Here is a 16,679-nt window from a genome sequence, read left to right on the forward strand (position 1 = left end):
CATACATGTAAAGCTGCAATTTATTAATGTCATATTTTCATTGTCTCTCTTTCTCAGGATGTGTGGTTCCACTCACCCCTTTGTGATGGCGGTGGTCAGTTTTAGATGCTGTTAAATGTTGGGAACTCAACTGTGATACTGTGTGCGTAATTTCTTTCTACAAGCCTGATCCAGATTTCACTGGATTCACCGTCTTACAGGTGGCCAACAATCTACAGGTGAACATTCAGGTGAGTTTAGTGAATAAAGAGTTTAACTCAGTCTACAGTCTGCTATTTTGGCATTCAGTAAATTCAGAAATATTATTTTTCTGCACGAGTATGTGAAAATCACAGCCTCCAAACCATCCACACTCTCTGTTTCTCAGAAAAAGAAGGATGATCTGAATTTGAGCATCAGTGAGTTGAATGTAATCGGTGTACATAAAGATAAGCCGTATCAGTGTCTTTTGGACAGGATTGAGTCCAATGCTGTTATCTGTACAATCAAGGAGAATCAGCCGTCACTGCATTAGACTCCCTCACTGTGAGTTTAAATATTCATTTTTTTTTAAATGCAAATTGTCAGAAAATATGGGAAATTATTTCTGACCCTTTTATCTTACATACAAAATTCCTTTTTACTATAATTTTCAGGTCAAAATTGGGAGATTTACTAAAAACCTTGAGTCTCAAAAGTATCACTTATAATTTTCTCATTCTTGCTGCATTGATCCTGCTCATAATTCGGGTACTGCTGGTAAGTGATTTTAATTTTTGTCACATATTTTCACAAAAGTCCTACAGCTAATAATGTATGTGTTTGCTCCTCTGTCTAGTTGGATTCATTATTCACCGTAAGAGCCAGAGAAAATGAACGAGAGAATGAACAAGCAACTGGAAATGCTGAAAGCAACATCAAGGACATACGACAAGGTTGTCCTCTTTGAAATGCTGGTCTTTGTGGTGTGCAAGCATCAGTACTGCTCATACTGATGGTGGTGTTATGAACACACAACTTACCCTAAATAGACAACTTTGGTGAGTAACTCCTTTCCGCACATTTGTACACAGGACAGAAATGATGCTTCAAATCATGTGGCATTATACTTTTCTTAGCAATATGCATGGCAGTCAAAACATTTTTAACAACTTACTTAGACTGAAAAAAGTTCACAAGCAATATGCAATATTTTTGAGCTTGTAAACAACTTCAAAAAAACAACCACAGGTAACATAGGTTTATGTAAGTAGGGCATACCGCAGTAAACATGTCATTACTCTCCTCTACATGCTCATATTGCTGCATACTATACAGAATGTTTCATGTCTTGTGTGTGTGATTGCATTATGCTTAAATAGTTGTTGTGTTTGACAGGCTTTGTTGAATTGCAAACAGAAAAATCTGATTTAATTGATAATGTTGGAGCTATTACCCTTCCTGGATTACAAGCACTTTGCCTCAAAAATCTTCTTTCCTGAGGTAGAGAAAATCTGTCTTGAATTCCCTTTGTAGGCCTACAGTACTTGTGAGATTGCTCTTAATGTTTGTTTGTTTAATATACATTCTGTCATTTTCACTAGGCTGGTCCTCTGGCAGCACTCGTGATCAGAGACATTGGCCAGGTAAGATGCTGCAGTGTCTTTAGCAGTATATATCATCACATTGTACAAAACTAAATGTGTTGTCTCTGTGTTTTTATGGTCAGGACTCTGAGCAGACCGCTATAGATGAGAAATGTCAGGCCTTGCTGAGCTGATCAGAGATAAGCAGTTTCTCAGTTGTTTCGTGCATGCATTAGAGGAACAGAAAAACTTCAGCATAAGAGACAAGTGAGTCAGAGACATGTAAATGTATATATTTAGCAGGCCTTTTTGTCCAAAGCGAGTTACAAAAGAGGAAGAAGATTGCTTTGAATATATTCTCACCTCAGTTTGAAGATGACTTGATAAACCATGTCAAAGGCCATTAATGTTATTTTGAGACTTTGGCTTGATGCCTGTTGCTTAGAATTCTAAACAGATAATGTTTTGTGTTTTTTTAGTATAGCAGATCTCCTTCTTCGAAGGGACTCATAATTTTCTACCCTGAAAATGAACACCAGACTTACTATAAACACAGATATTTGTTTGATAATGTACATGTTAGAGTTAGAGTATCTTTATTCATGAAGACCTATATTCCATGAAACCCGACAAGCATGTAGATAAAAGATTAAACAACAATAGCAAGCATTGCAAAGGCAAAGAAATAAGTGGTAATATATATAGAAAATGCATACATTTAACAAAAAAAAAAAAAACATATTAAATTTTATAGATGATCAATTGCTAAGAAAGTATCAAAAATAATAAAACAATGAATTAAATGAAGAAAAGAAAAGAAAAGAAAAGAAAAGAAAAGAGAGCAATTTATTGGCTTGAAAGTTTTGCATACATTTTTTAAATTTCAAAGCATGAATATTCAAAATTAAAATAAAATGAACATAATACAAGAAATTGCAACATTCTGTACATACAATATTACACAAAATGAATGAATGAATGAAGCTGTGATTGGTTTCTATTAGCTAACAGATGCGTAACTGCCAGTAACACTATGTTTATACTTGTATTCTTCTCTTTGTTTATAACTTTATATCTCTTTTGATCTCCCATCTGTTCCTCTCCTCTTAGATGTACAGTGGCATCTCTGTGACTCTGGCCCTTCATGGACCTGCTTTATCTCACAGAGGTCATGGAGGATCTTCTGCAGACTCTGATGGACCAGTCCAGCAATGCAAATCCCAAACTTCTCCTGCGCCGCACAGAGTCCATAGTGGAGAAGCTTCTTACCAACTGGATGTCGTCTGTCTGTACGGCTTCCTCAGGGTCCGTCCATACATCTGCTCTGTTGTGGATTTAGAAAGCACACGTTCTCTTCAGCTACTTAAATATATGCTTCCTCCATAGGAATCTGTAGGACAGCCTCTCTTCCTGTTGGTGTCAGCTTTGACTCAGCAAATCTCCAAAGGGCCGGTGGATTCAGTGACGGAGAAGGCTCTGTACACTCTTAGCGAGGACTGGCTTCTCTGCCAAGCACAGGACTTTGAGGCCTTGGTCAGTATTTCCTCTTTTACTATCTCTTTTATGCAAATGAGGAAGTATTTGCAAAAAAAAAAGTACAAGTACTGACTTTAGAAATACCTTTCGGTATTTGCAAGCTACATTCATATTTAAAAATATTCCCCATTTAATCAAAAACACCAAATATTTTCTTTCCTGCACTAACTGTTTAAAAGTTGGGATGCAATTAAGAAAAATTTTTTTTGAAAGAAGTCTCGTATGCTCCTGAAGGCTGCATTTATTTGATCTTAAACACAGTAATTTAGTCAAATATTATTATACTTTAAAATAACTTTATTAATATGTTTTAAAATATAATTTATTCCTGTGATTATATATCTTTTTATATATGTGAAAACCGTGACAAATGATACAGAACTCTTTGATGAACGGAAGTTCAAAAGAGCAGAAGTTTCTTGCTAGATGTGTTGCATTAGTTGCACAGAAGCTTCTGCTTTTTATCCTGTTGTCATGTCCATCCTTAAACTACAGGAAGGCATCCTGTAGATTCGTTGTGCAACATTTCTCGCACAAGTGCTTCTGGCATCATTTTCCGACAGTTGGGTTAATTTCCTATTTTTTCTTATTTCTTCTTTTCTTATGTGTAGGAGTCATTGTTAAAAGGATAGTTCATGCAAAAATGAATTTTTGTCATCAATTACTAATAGTTATTCCAAACGTGTTTGAATTCTTTCCTCTGTGGAACATTAATAAGATATTTCTAAGAATGTTGGTAACCAAAAGGTTGCTTGTCCCCGTTGATTTCCATAGTGTAGAAAATATATTGAAGTCTGTTTTGGCCAAAAACCATATTTTTTTAAAATATCTTCTTTTCAGTTTGGCAGAAGAAAGAAATTCAAACAGATTTGGAACAAGCTGAGGGTTGGCAAATGATAAAAGAATTTTAATTTTTGGGTGAGCTAACGTAATCTTTAATGTTGGGCCATATAGAATTACATTTATAATTTTTTTGTTTCCAATCATTTATTGTTACTGATTCCTTCCTGATGTGCAGTTCTCATATTGAGTGTGGTTGGATGGTTGGTTTTTAGCAGTTCTTTTGCTCATAAACACGCTTGCATCAACAAGAAACCATGAAAGATAAATGATAGTTTGTGGACAGAATCATGTGACAAGGGCCATCTTCCCCACAAAATCACCAGCAGGCTCTCACGGTTAGACTAGTGTGACTGCTGTACTTCTGCATTTTGCTTTCTGCAGTGATATCAGTCCTGCAAGCCTTCCTCTCACAAAACTGGACTGTACCTGTATTGCCAAGCCAGAAAATGCCATTTCTCCAATGGAAGATATTTGTTCAAAAGATGGTACAGTTTTAAAAGGGCCATATGATGTTGCTAAAAAGAACATTATTTTGTGTATTTGGTGTAATGCAATGTGTTTATGTGGTTTAAGTAAAAAAAAAAAGATATTTTCCACATAATGTACATTATTGTTTCTCCTCTATTCCCCGCCTTTATGAAAGCATTGGTTTTTACAAAGTTCATCAGTTTGTTACATACTGTATGTAAACGTACATATGTACGTCCCTACATAAAATGCGTTGATCTAATTATTTGGGTTGAACTGTCCTGGAACAGTGTTGTAAATACAACTTGACCACTGATGTTTAGTTGTGTCCTCTTTTGGAAGGCCAAACAAAGTATTTTCATTTTCACAATGAAACAGCATCTCTACAACATGGCGGCAGCAACAATACTACAGCGAGAATCAAAGTTAAAATTACACCTTCTTTCTTTGCGTGAACATTTGGGTGGTGTTATGCAAATCTGACATAGACATGTGGGGGTATGTAAGAAGGAGCTATTTTAGGAGGGCTTGGTTGACTTCCTAACTTTTATATAGAATATCTCTTTGGGTTTGAGACTTTAGTCTTTGCAACTTTAGGGAACTTATTTATTCACTAACAGCTTGTAACACTCCTAAGAGAAAGGGAAACTTGAAATTGCATCATATGACCCCTTTAATAGTTTAAATTGTATTCTGCTGCTTTACAGGAAATTACAGTGGCAAAAAAGAAGTAGTATTTAAACAGGCATAGTCTTATGCAATTGTGGATTTTTTTAAACTGCCATTCCAATTTAAGTCGATACAGCATTTTTAGAAATCCGACTCAGCGTTATGCAAAAACAGATGAATTTTTGCAGTTAATCTCAATCAAACTGCAGCTGAAAGACATTATGAGTGGATTTGATCATTTTTTTGTATGTTCAGTATGTTTTGAAGAAGATTACTGGTCATTTATTTATTTTGAGCTCTTTATGTGCTTTACTGTTTGCTTCTCCATGCATTCTCATAAAAAAAGATAGATAGATAGATAGATAGATAGATAGATAGATAGATAGATAGATAGATAGATAGATAGATAGATAGATAGATTTTCTTGGGTTGTTTAATTGTTTGGTTTATGTTTTCACCCCTTTAGAAACTGAATGTGGTGTTTGCGGTGGGGACTGAAGGAGAGGTCAGTGAATCCTTAGAGGTCAACGCACTGACCTGTGACACAATACAACAGGTCAAAGAGAAAATCTTGCAGACCTTCCAGCGCAAGTTTGGTTTCCCCTTCCAGCAGAGCAGGGATATAGAAATTGGTTAGTAGACTCCCTACTCTTTACTCTCTTACTGTTGATGATCATAATATTTCATAAAGCTTCCTTATAGATCCTTCGTATGTTTTTAATACGTGTTTCAGGTTGCCAGTTGCAATATTTCTGTTTGAATTCTCTGTTATGTTGTGCACTCACAGAATACGAAAAGGAAGGAAGGTTTGTCATGCTACAGGAAGTCGATGGGTCCTCAGAGGTTCGAGGACAAGTTACTATGCTGAACACTCTGAAACATTATCAGGTGAGTGCATGAAAATATAAAAACTGAGTAAACATCTTTTTTTAGAAGTAAACTTTATTCTAAGCAAACAGATAACTGATGAAAACAAAAATCCCACATGGGCCATATATAGAGATGAGAATAAAATACAGGCTTAGGGTTTTGAGGTAAGGTTTGTTCACACCAAGAACGACAACTATAAAAAGAACTTTTAATCATCACCAATAACATTCTGTTTATTATGAGCACATTGTCATGATTGCCTATGGGGAGGAGCAAGGTATGAAGAGAACACAGGAGAATCCCAATCAACAGTCTTTTACAGTTTTTATCAGTTGCTTTGGTACATTTCTTGAATCATCCTTGACATTTGCAAAACAGTAAGTGCATTTCTCAAAACAACTCCTACAAATATCAATACATCATGGATTTCCTGCAAAAGCCAGTCTCTTGCTCAAAATCCTTAGTTATTCTCTCAAGAATAAATATATGTGTCAATGAACATATCAGTGCCATCAGAATGACAAGTCCTTAGCATGTCCCGCGCTTTTACATCAATGAACGGTGGTGTACAGATGTAACTGTGTTAAAGAAGAAGTGCTGCTCAAATCTCAAAACACTCTTCATTAACTGCAAGCCGTTCTATTCGCCGCGGGAGTTTCACTCGTTCATTCTGGTCAGTGTTTACATCCATCCTCAAGCGCATGTGAGCTCAGCTTTACAGAAACTCGCTGATCAGATCACAGAGACAGAACAACAACACCCTGACTCTGTTTTAATCATTCTCGGGGACTTTAATAAAGCCAATCTGTCCCGTGAACTGCCAAAATACAGACAGCATGTTACATGTCCCACAAGAGACAGTAATATATTGGATCACTGTTACACCACAATAAAGGATGCATTTCACTCTGTTCCACGAGCAGCTTTGGGACGTTCTGATCACCTTCTGGTTCATCTTATACCGTCCTACAGGCAGAAACTAAAATCAGCTAAACCTGTATCAAGGACTGTAAAAAGATGGACTAATGAAGCAGAGCAGGATTTACAATCTTGTTTTGACCTCACTGACTGGAGTGTTTTTGAAGCTGCTGCCACCGATCTGGATGAACTCACAGAGACCGTAACATCATATATCGGTTTCTGTGAGGATATGTGTATTCCTACAAAGACTCAACTAATTTACAATAATGACAAACCGTGGTTCACTGCAAAACTCAGTCAGGCCAAAGAAGATGCTTACGTGAAGGGGGACAATGTCTTGTATAAACAGGCAAAATACACATTGGAAAAGGAGATCAAAGTGGCAAAGAGGAATTATTCTGAAAAAATAAGGACTCAGTTCACTTCCAACGATTCCACATCAGTGTGCAAAAGTCTAAAGAAGATCACCAATTACAAGACACCACCCCCCAGCACCGTAGAGAATCAACGACTGGCAGACGATCTGAACGAGTTTTACTGCAGGTTTGAATGAACACCTATCACCTGCCCTGAACGCCTCCCCACAAAACCATTCACACTCCTGCAACCAGCCCTGAATGCCTCTCCAAACTACCGTTCACACCATTAACAGCTCCTGCAACCCATCCTGAACACTTCTCCAATCAAGCACTCTCACCATTCTCACCTCCTGCATCCCCCCTCTCCCCCACACCTGCAATTCAGATCAGCGAGGATGCGGTGCGCCAGGTCTTCCGGAAGCAGAAAAGGAAAAAAGCACCAGGCCCAGATTGTGTTACACCAGCCTGTCTGAAATCCTGTGCTGACCAGCTGGCCCCCATCTTCACACAGATCTTCAACAGATCGCTGGAGCTGTGCGAAGTCCCTTCATGCTTCAAACGTTCCACCATCATCCCCATCCCTAAGAAACCCAAAATTACAGGACTAAATGACTACAGGCCTGTGGCTCTAACGTCTGTAGTCATGAAGTCATTTGAAAAACTGGTGCTGGCCCACCTGAAGGACATCACTGGGCCCTTGCTGGATCCTCTTCAGTTTGCCTACAGAGCAAACAGGTCTGTGGACGATGCAGTAAACATTGGACTGCATTATGTTCTGCAACACCTAGACAGACCGGGGACTTATGTGAGGATCCTGTTTGTGGACTTCAGCTCGGCCTTCAACACGATCATCCCAAACCTCCTCCTGCCCAAACTAAATCAGCTCTCCGTGCCCACCTCCGTCTGTCAGTGGATCAACAGCTTCCTGACAGACAGGCAGCAGCTAGTGAGGCTGGGAAAATACACATCCAGCACCCGTACAATCAGCACCGGAGCTCCCCAGGGCTGCGTTCTCTCCCCACTGCTCTTCTCCCTGTACACCAACGATTGCACATCTAAGGACCCCTCTGTCAAGCTCCTGAAGTTTGCAGATGACACCACACTCATCGGCCTCATTCAGGACGGTGACGAGTCTGCTTACAGACAGGAGGTAAAAGAGCTGGCTGTCTGGTGCAGTCTCAACAACCTGGAGCTTAACACCCTCAAAACAGTGGAGGTGATCGTGGACTTCAGGAGAGACTCCCCTGCACTCCCCCCACTCACCATCATGAACAGCACTGTGACTGCAGTGGAGTCATTCAGGTTCCTGGGCACCACCATCTCTCAGGACCTGAAGTGGGACATTCACATTGACTCCATCGTAAAAAAGGCCCAGCAGAGGTTGTACTTTCTCCGCCAGCTGAGAAAGTTTAACCTGCCACAGGAGCTGCTGAAACAGTTCTACTCCACCATCATTGAATCCATCCTCTGCACTTCAGTAACTGTCTGGTTCAGCTCAGCTTCTAAATCTGACCTAAGACGACTACAGAGACGACTACATCGGTTCAACTCTCCCATCTATTCAAGAACTGTACTTATCCAGAGTGAGAAAAAGGGCTGTCAAAATCACTCTGGACCCCTCACATCCAGCACACTCCCTCTTTGAACTGTTGCCATCTGATCGACGCTACAGAGCACTGAACACTAGAACGACCAGACACAGGACCAGTTTCTTCCCTCAGGCAATCCATCTTATGAACAGCTGACAATAATGGCGAACACACTACACTTTATATTTATATACACACACACTTTATTTATCTAACACACATACTTAGTATACACTTAAATTTTGCACACAATATATATGTACATACATAACTTCACTTTGTAATATACCTGCCTACAATTGTCATTTGTATATTGTCATTCACTATCTACATATTTGTATTTTTCATTCTTTTATTATATGTTTTATGTTCTGTCGCTGTCATTCTGTTGTACTGCGGAGCTTCTGTCACGAAAACAAATTCCTCGTATGTGTAAACATACCTGGCAATAAAGCTCATTCTGATTCTGATTCTGATTCTGATTACAGTGTCATAGTTCATGGATAAGACAGTCAAATTGCTTAGTCATGTTGTTAATACAACAGTGTACTCTGGAGGGATGTTCTGATGTAAACTATGGCTACAGTTTTGATGAATGTTATTGTAAATTGTAGGCTACACCCCAGGGTATGTGGGAGTTTGATTGCAAGAGACTTCAGGATTCACATTTACACTTTTACTGTTTGTACTGCAATTTGTTGATGGATCATGTCAATGCGATAGAGCAGGGGAAAGACAGCACTGCATTGCACAAAGAAAAGAAAAGTAGAAATGTGAAAATGGGACAATCTCTTTAGGAAAAACTGTACATGCAGTGCATCCATGGCAGCCAGAAGGGCCATCAACAGTATGTATGTGGCTGGCGATCTTATACTTTTTATTTATAAACTGAGAAAAATTCCTCAATGGGGTTAATGTTGAAGAGTAGGGTGGGAGGAACTCCATCAGCATCCTGTTGTGGGCTGCAAACAATTTCCTGATGATGTTGAAGCGATGGAAACTGACATTATGCCAAACGATCATGTACTTTGGCAGGTCATCTCCAATCTGAACCCAACCCCACACTTTTGTTCAGGGATGAGATTGTCAGACATTGAAACATTGTGTTGTACTTTGGCTATATATATATATATATATATATATATGTACTTGCCAGTTAATGGTTCATGAAATGCACCTTTTTTAGAAAAAAAAATTGGGATTCACCTAGGAGAAATTAACCAATTCAGGACAGATTTAGAAAAAAAAGTCTTATGGAATTGTATAGAAATATTTACATATTTTGACAACTTGTTCAACCATTTTGCATGTAAAGACTGCAATGAACTAATATGTTGTGAGTAGTGAGACTGTTCAACAAAGACCCATTATAATACATGTTGATCAACAGGACATAAGCGATTGATAATGTAGTAAAGAGCAGAGAATTGTACGTAATCATTTGCATGGATGTGCCAAAGCATTTGCAACTTGTTCAAAGAAATGAGAAACTGATTTTAGGTGTGCATAAGTGACAGTATGATGTGAAGATTGCAGAGGTAGTTTTGCAATTTTCAATTTCTGATCTGAGGAATGTACCAAAGCGACTTAGAAAAACGGTAATAATTCAAACAGGGGAACAAAATATGGGCACGATCAGACACGGGAGAAACTGAGTTACGGGAAGAACATGGGGAGGAAAACAAACACACTGACAGTCCATGGGCATGACACACATACTGAAGTTGTTTGCTGCTTTAAAGGGATCATGAACTGAGAAATCAATATATAAGAGGTCATTGCACTATAAAAACATCATGTAAGTTTCAGAACTCAAAAGTTTCTTGTTATTCTAAAAACAGCTTATTGAAGCCAATTTGCCAAAATGACAGTTTGTGGAATGTGCCACTTTATGACATAACAGTATTGTTAACACCACATCTGCAAAAGAAGATCAACAACACCCACCGATTCACACACACATAATGTAGTAGGTGAATAACAACACACTAAAAAATGTTGGGTTTAAAATAACCCAACCTGTAACCCAACACCTTCCAACCTGTGTGAAGTATTGAAATGCAGAAGGCTGCACTTCTTATGCATGCCATTCATTTCAAAAGTACAAATTTACACACTACTGTAAGTAATGTATTGATTCAAAGAGACTGGATTTTATTCACAGTTACCCTTTTTACTAGTAAAAAACACACATTGCAAAGTTACTGTGATATAGAAAAGAAAAAGAAATATGGGCACAAAGGCGAAAATAGAAAATTACAAAGGCAAACACAGGAAACCCACCTCAGACATTGTAAGGCCATGATGGACAACATGGTCCACTGTGTTTCATCTGATATGCACCTATATCCTTGGCCTCTTCTTCCTTTTCCTCTGTTTTGCCTTTGCAATCTTCCAACATGCATCCTTTCTCCTCTCAGCTGTTGATCCTGATCATTTCCTAGAAGTTCATTGAATGTTAAAATTTGTAACTCCTGTGTCGTCCTCTGTATATATGTGACCCTGACCCACAAAACCAGTCTTAAGTGTACATTTTTATAATTTTTTTTTTAGATTTATGCATAATCTGAAAGCTAAATAAATCAACTTTCCATTTATTGTATGTATGTTTTTTTAGAATCAGACAATATTTGGCCGAGATACAACTATTTGAAAATCTGGTATCTGAGGGTGCAAAAAAATCATTTTGATATCTTTACACTTGGAAATTGACTAAATTTACTTAATATCCTAATGATTTTTGGCATAAAAGAAAAATCAATAATTTTGACCCAGGTTCCTGAGATGCACCTTTGAGCTATTTCTGAGAAGTGGTTTGTAATTGGCATGATCTACATTTCTCTTCATTTGTGAAAGTCAAGATTCACCTCCACAATTCATGGCAAATTTACCAACAAAAAGTCTAATAGAAATGTGTAGAAAATATGATTTTGAGCAACATGACATTATCAACTGATAATGTTGGAAACCGCAGTTGTAAATGTACATAATACATTGCATGAATATTCACAATAAATTGCACCAAAGCAACAGCCAAGTATGGTGACCCATACTCAGAATTCATGCTCTGCATTTAACCCATCTAAAGTGCACACACACACAGCAGTGAACACACACACCCCGTGAACACACACCCGGAGCAGTGGGCAGCCATTTATGCTGCGGCACCCAGGGAGAAGTTGGGGGTTCAGTGTCTTGCTCAAGGGCACCTCAGTCGTGGTATTGCCAGCCTGAGACTCAAATCCACAACCTAAGGGTTAGGAAACAAACTCTCTAACCACTAAGCCACAACTCCAAAATGTGTAAGAAACCACCCAGAACACCCCAGCAGCCGCATAACAACACCTTTAAAACAGTGACAAAAAGAAATTACTAATCACATTTTCTTTAGAAACTGTAAAAGTGTAGTTCAGATAGAAATAGCATAGAACAGAAATGTAACAGATAAAAGACTGTCTTGTTCAGTATTCTTATGTTCTCTGTTAGCTTTATTCAAGGTGCTTGAGATTGACCTTTCACTTGCAAAGCTTGTATCACAAGCCCAAATAAACCCAGATTATGCTAAACTGTTGTGCAAACCCATAATACACTCATGAACTGCTGCAGTACACAGTAGTTATTTTCTTCATTTTTCCAGAGTTTCTGTTTTTAAATGTGTGTTTCCATCCAGGTTGGAGATGGATCATGCATTAAAGTTATCACAACAAAAGTGCATGCACCACTGAGGTCTCAGAGCAGTGTAAAGGGTGAGTCACAATCCTCCCATCATCCACAAACTGAAACAATGCCATCACAATCAATACATTGTGGGTGGTTTATTTTGGTGTCGCAGTTGTTGCTACTTTATTATTGTACTTCAAATAGATTTGCATTTTTTGAGTGTTAACAACTTATAAATATTAGAAGTTCACTACAAACAGCCATACAGCTAACCACAATATAGTTTGCTCTCCAAACACCCCACCCAATCTGCAAAACAGTCAGTACTGCAACACATAATGTGGGTGTTCTGAAGAAGAAAAAAAAAGTCTTCATGTAACACATTGCATCCAGATATGATCTGTACTCTGTTAGATCACTTGAGAGAATTTCAAATAAAGGGAAAGTTCAGTCACGATAGGACGATTCTCTCATCATTTACTCGTTACTCATCATTTACCCTCATCATTTTCAAAACCTGTAGGACTTTCTTTCTCCTTGTAACATGCAAGAATTAGTTTCTCAGAATGTTCAAGCTTAATTTCCATACAATTAAAAGGAATATAGGAGCTGTAAAGAAATAAGTGTTTTTTGGAGTTTGACAGCCACTGGTCCCCCAACTAATTTCTCTTTTTGGAAGAGAGCAGCGTTAAAAGTCTGTTAAACATCACTTTTTGTTTTCCACCCACAAAATAAAGTCATGTGGGTTTGAAATGACTTGATGATGAGAAGATAATTCGAATATTACATTTTTTTGAGGTGACCTATCCCTTCCATTGAACTTGTTTGAACTAGAGCTATTAACAAAGAGCTTAAACTCGAAGGCAGCATTCTCAAACTGTAACACAAGGATGAAATTTGCCATTGAGTGAAGGAAGTGGTGGTATCGGTTGTCTCTGTCTCTGTATACCACATGATACATCTGTCGGTGGAGTCTCTTTTCCTGTATATGTACCACATACAGTTTCTGGTAGCCTTTGATAACTTTCATGACGTTATTGATATATTTACATCTTATAAATGTTAACAGATCAGTCATTGTTGTACAGTACATTTAGTATGAATATAAATTAATCCATGACATTTCAGTTTGAGTGTATATTAGTGATCAATGGTCTGTTTGTAGTCTAATTATGTTGTTTAATGTCAGACAAGCGTCCAAGATGTCGAAATGTTTGTATTTTCACATCTGGTTATGTTTGTATGTGTTTTTAATGCTATATGTTGGAGTGCATCTGCTTTATGCAAATTTGGGTGCTGACATGTGCCAAATTTAGTTCCACTCAGTAGAGATTCAGTACTGTAACACATCCTATCTGATGCGTCAAACAATAAAGATTGTTGGGCCAGTGTTGGCTTGACGTTGCTAATTTACTCATCATTGTGCTGTTTTGTTTGACAGATGATAAGAACTTCGCTGTCAAGTACTTCCATCTGGTGAGTTGCTATAGTGCATGTGTACTTCTGTACAGTGTTTGTTTTGCTGTGTCCTTCTCATTGCATTTACACAACTAAAGATCTGGGTTACTATTGAGATATCATGTGTTAGATCTATGCTATTGCGTTCACACTGATGTGAAGGGAATGTGGGTGTGTGTGATACTTTCAGTTTTGCCAGGTTCTTCCTGTTTAAATGAGAGGAAGCTGTGTGTTGTTGATATTGTTCACCAAGCATTGTGCCTCTTCTTATAATGAGGCATAATAACCTAAAACAATTTCTATTAGAACCACTGTGAGTATATAAAAGAAGACATTGTTGTAAAATAGCATGGATTATTATATTGTAAAAACAGTAATTTTGAACTTTTTTATCTCACAATTTGGAATTCTATTGCTTGAATTGCGAGTTCTTGACATCTTGCAATTCAGACTTTATCAGAATTGTAAGATAAATTAACAGTTTCAAGAAATACTGTAAAAGTCAGAACTGTGAGATGAAAAAAAAAGTCCCAATTACCCTTTATATTCCATGGCAGAAATAAACTTTCATGGGTTTCACACGTGTAAGAGGGAAAAGCAAACAAAAACATTAAAATACAGTCCAGTACACATTCTTACCCAAATATTTAAATAGTTCAAATATTTTATAAGAGATTTTTCAATACTTTTTGAGTTGCTGTTGTTGCAGAGGTGGAGGCTTTACACTACATTTAAAGTTTGAAATATTGGGTTCATTTCTGTCATGCTGTGTTTAAGCATTTTTTAGAAAAAAATATAAGACATATCTGTGATTTGGGTATGGGGTAAGCCTGTGTGAAAATAAAATGTAAGCATTTTAGAAACGTGCTAATTTTTTATTGTGTGAAAACGACATGAATTGTGTTAAAGGCATGATCACACAGAGTGATGTTGTGCCAATTGTGTTTAGTGTTTTGAAAATGTGACTACAGATTGGACAAAAGGATGTTAGCAATAAAAAAACTGTAATACTGATATGATATGATACATTGTATGAAAGACAATTTCAAATACACATAGTAACAGGACTTTTTGATTGGTCTAGGTCGATCCAGACATCGACAATGACCTGAGCAAACACCCAGAGAAAAAAAGCTCTAAAGTTCAAAGAGATGTACCTTACCAAGCTGCTCTCCACTAAGGTGAGGATAACTGACACACAGAAGCTTTTTATTATAAACTCTATATTGTCTAGATACCGTAGATGGATGGATGGACGGGACAGAGAGACAGACAGACAGACAGACAGACAGACAGACAGACAGACAGACAGACAGACAGATAGATAGATAGATAGATAGATAGATAGATAGATAGATAGATAGATAGATAGATAGATAGATAGATAGACAGATAGACAGATGGACGGACAGATGGACAGATAGATGGATGGATGGATGGACAGATGGATGGATGGACGGATGGATGGATGGATGGATGGATAGAAGGATAGATAGATAGATAGATAGATAGATAGATAGATAGATAGATAGATAGATAGATAGATGGATGGATGGATGGATAGACAGAGAGAGAGAGAGAGAGAGAGAGAGAGAAAGAGAGAGAGAGAGAGTATGTACACAATATATATATATATGACACATGTGCTCATTGTGTCCACCAGGTAGCAGTCCATTCTTTGTGGAGAATCTGTTCAGGAGTATCTGGGGATTGCCCAACAACAGGGCCCCAATGGCCATCAAGTACTTTTTTTGACTTCCTGGATGTACAAGCCGAGAGAAAGAAAATCTCAGATCCAGATGTTCTCCACATCTGGAAACAAACAGGTGCTGGATAACACACTTTCACTGAAGTACACTTCGCACAGCTCCGCAATCAGCTGCACCGACGCTGAATATCTCATATGTTCATATGTTCATGCACAACTAAATGGATTTTCTAACCTCCCAATCAGCCTTCCACTTCGTTTCTGGGTGAACATCCTGAAGAACCCTGACTTTGTGTTCAGCGACTTGGAAAAGACGCCACACCTGGACGGCTGTCTGTCCGTCATGCGCTCAGGGCCTTCATGGACTCCTTCTCCTAGTCGGAGCAAACACCTGGACAAGGTAACCACTGAACCCTAACTTGCAGAGCTGCGAGTATCACAGAGATTACTGACTCCTTTTTTCTCCCACAGCATTCACCAACCAATAAACTACTCTATGGCAAAGACATCCCTCGGTACAAACAGGAAGTGAAGTCGTACTACAAGTTAGTGAGGGACCAGCCTTCTATCAGCAGCCAAGAGTTGAAAATATTTCTTCAAGGGGAGTCAAAGGTACAATATGTCAGACATTACCTAGAAATAAAAGAAAGTGTATTGATAGGCAGATGATTGTATGGAAAAATGCCTAAATGTTATTTTCCCATGTTCATCAGAAACATCGAAATGAGTTCAATGAATCTGTGGCTCTGCGAGAACTCTGCAAATACATGCTCCGCTACTTCAGCAAGGTACGACTCTTGCATTCACATCGCACATCGACTCTTTTGTGCATTTGTGGCAGTTTCACAGAACATTTTCACAGGATTTTCAGGCACATCAAAGCCACCGAAATTCAATAAAGGAAACTTATTTTACCACTCTTCATGACATGTAACAAACACTTTCACATCCTGTTTTACTTCAAAACCTGTTTTGAAAGGAGATTTGATACTGTGTCGAAATCATCTGAAAGTTGGGTGGTCAGGAATGCTGGAAGTATTCAGATTTTAGCAAA

The 16,679-nt window shown here is 38.1% G+C and overlaps 1 pseudogene; it reads left to right on the forward strand.

Moving 5' to 3' along the window:
* The first annotated feature begins 58 nt into the window (after positions 1-58).
* LOC113072788 (plexin-C1-like) lies at positions 59-16,654 on the forward strand (annotated as a pseudogene).
* The last annotated feature ends 25 nt before the right edge of the window (positions 16,655-16,679 follow it).

Source organism: Carassius auratus, unplaced genomic scaffold (assembly GCF_003368295.1).
Source record: "Carassius auratus strain Wakin unplaced genomic scaffold, ASM336829v1 scaf_tig00010421, whole genome shotgun sequence".
Classification (NCBI taxonomy): Eukaryota; Metazoa; Chordata; class Actinopteri; order Cypriniformes; family Cyprinidae; genus Carassius; species Carassius auratus.